Here is a 2,656-nt window from a genome sequence, read left to right on the forward strand (position 1 = left end):
ATCGGCCAAAACTGTGAGTGTTGATGACCGACATGCAAACGCACCCCAGGGTTCGTTAATCATGGAAATCACTCCAGGACCCCAAAACAGTGAGTAATATTCCATGAAACGGCTCAGAATCGGCCAAAATTTTGAGTGTTGATGAGCGACACGTAAACGCACCCCGGGGTTTGCCAATCATGGAAATCACTACGGGACCACAAAACTGTGAGTAATGGTCGATTAAACGGGCCACAATCGGCCAAAACTGTGAGTGTTGATGACCAACATGTAAACGGACCCCAGGGCTCATCAATCGTGGAAAACACTTCGGAACCCCAAAATAGAGTAATAGTCCAAGAAACGGGCCAGAATCGGCCCAAACTGTGAGTCTTGACGACCAACACGTAAGCACATCTTGGGGTTTGCCAACCATGGAAATCATTTGGGACCACAAAACGTTGAGTAATAGTTCATGAAACGGGTCAGAAACGACAACAACCGCGGGTGTTGATGACCAACACGTAAATGCACCCCGGAGTTCGTTAATCGTGGAAATCACTTCGGGAGCCCAAAACATTGAGTAATAGTCCATGAAACTGGCCAGAATCGGCCAAAAGTGTGAGTGTTCATGACCGACACGTAAACGCACCTCGGGGTTCGTTAATCGGGGAAATCACTCTGGGACCCCAAAAAACTGAGTAATATTCCATGAAACGGCCGACAATCGGCCAAAACTGTGAGTGTTGATGACCCACACGTAAATGCATCTCGGGGTTCGTTAATCATGGAAATCACTCCGGGACCCCAAAACATTGAGTAATAGTCCACGAAATGGGCCAGAATAGGCCAATACTGTGAGTGTTGATGACCAACATGTAAATGCACCAAGGGTTCATTAATCGTGGAAATCACTCCATGACCCTAAAACAGTGAGTAATATTCCATGAAACGGCCCAGAATCGGCCAAAACTGTTGGTGTTGATGAGCGACACGTAAACGCACCCTGGGGTTCATTAATCATGGAAATCACTACGGGACGACAAAACTATGAGTAATGGTCGATGAAACGGGCCACAATCGGCCAAACTTGTGAGTGTTGGTGACCGACATGTAAACGCACCCAGGGTTCTTCAATCGTGGAAATCACTTCGGAACCCCAAAACAGAGTAATAGTCCAAGAAACGGGCCAGAATCGGCCCAAACTGCGAGTCTTGACGACCAACACGTAAGCACATCTTGGGGTTTGACAACCATGGAAATCATTTGGGACCACAAAATGTTCAGTAATAGTCCATGAAACGGGTCAGAAACGACAAAAACCGCGAGTGTTGATGACCAACACATAAACGCACCCCAGGGTTCGTTAATCGTGGAAATCACTCCGGGAGCCCAAAACATTGAGTAATAGTCCACGAAACAGGCCAGAATCGGCCAAAAATGTGAGTGTTAATGACCGACGCGTAAACGCACCCCGGGGTTCGTTAATCGTGGAAATCACCCCGGGACCCAAAAAAGTGAGTAATATTCCACAAAACGAGCCAGAATCTGCCAAAACTTTGAGTGTTGATGACCGACACGTAAACACACCCTCGGGTTCGTTAATCGTGGAAATCACTCCCGGACCCCAAACATTGAGTAATAGTCCACGAAACGGGCCAGAATCGGCCCAAACTGTCAGTGTAAATGAGCAACTTGTAAACGCACCCCGAGGTTCATTAATCGTGGAAATCACTCCGGGACCCCAAAACAGGGAGTAATATTCCACGAAACGGGCCAGAATCGGCCAAAACTGTGAGTGTTGATGACCAACACGTAAGCTCACCTTGGGGTTCGACAACCATTGAAATCGCTTTGGGACCACAAAACAGTGAGTAATAGTCCACGAAACGGGCCACAATCGGCCAAAACTGTGAGTGTGAATGAGTGATATGTAAATGCATCCCGTGGTTTGTAAATCGTGGAAAGCACTCCAGGACCCCAAAACAGTGAGTGTCCATGAAACGGGCCAGAATCGGCCAAAATTGTGAGTGTTGATGACTGAGGGAGTCATGGATAAGGAGGTATCCTGACAGCTGGACTATATACTTTGGCCGGACTGTTGGACTATGAAGATACAAGATTGAAGACTTCGTCCCGTGTCCGGATGGGACACTCTTTTGCGTGGAAGGCAAGCTTGCCGATTCGGATAATAGATCTTCTTCTCTGTAACTGACTCTTTGTAACCCTATCCCCCCTCTGGTGTCTATATAAACCGGAGGTTTAGTCCGTAGAACAACAACAATCATAATCATAAGCTAGCTTCTAGGGTTTAGCCTCTATGATATCATGGTAGATCAACTCTTGTAATACTCATATCATCAAGATCAATCAAGCAGTAAGTAGGGTATTACCTCCATCGAGAGGGCCCGAACCTGGGTAAACATCGTGTCCCCAGTCTCCTGTTACCATTAGCCTTAGATGCACAGTTCGGGACCCCCTACCCGAGACCCGCCAGTTTTGACACCGACTTTGGTGCTTTCATTGAGAGTTCCTCTGTCTCGTCGCTATAAGCCTTGATGGCTCCTTCAATCTTCAACAACACAGTCCAGGGTGAGACTTTTCTCCCCTGACAGATTTTCGTGTTCGGCGGCTTCGCACTGTGGGCCAATTCGCTTGGCCACCCGGAGCAGATCGA

This window comes from Triticum dicoccoides, chromosome 4B (assembly GCF_002162155.2).
Source record: "Triticum dicoccoides isolate Atlit2015 ecotype Zavitan chromosome 4B, WEW_v2.0, whole genome shotgun sequence".
Lineage (NCBI taxonomy): Eukaryota > Viridiplantae > Streptophyta > Magnoliopsida > Poales > Poaceae > Triticum > Triticum dicoccoides.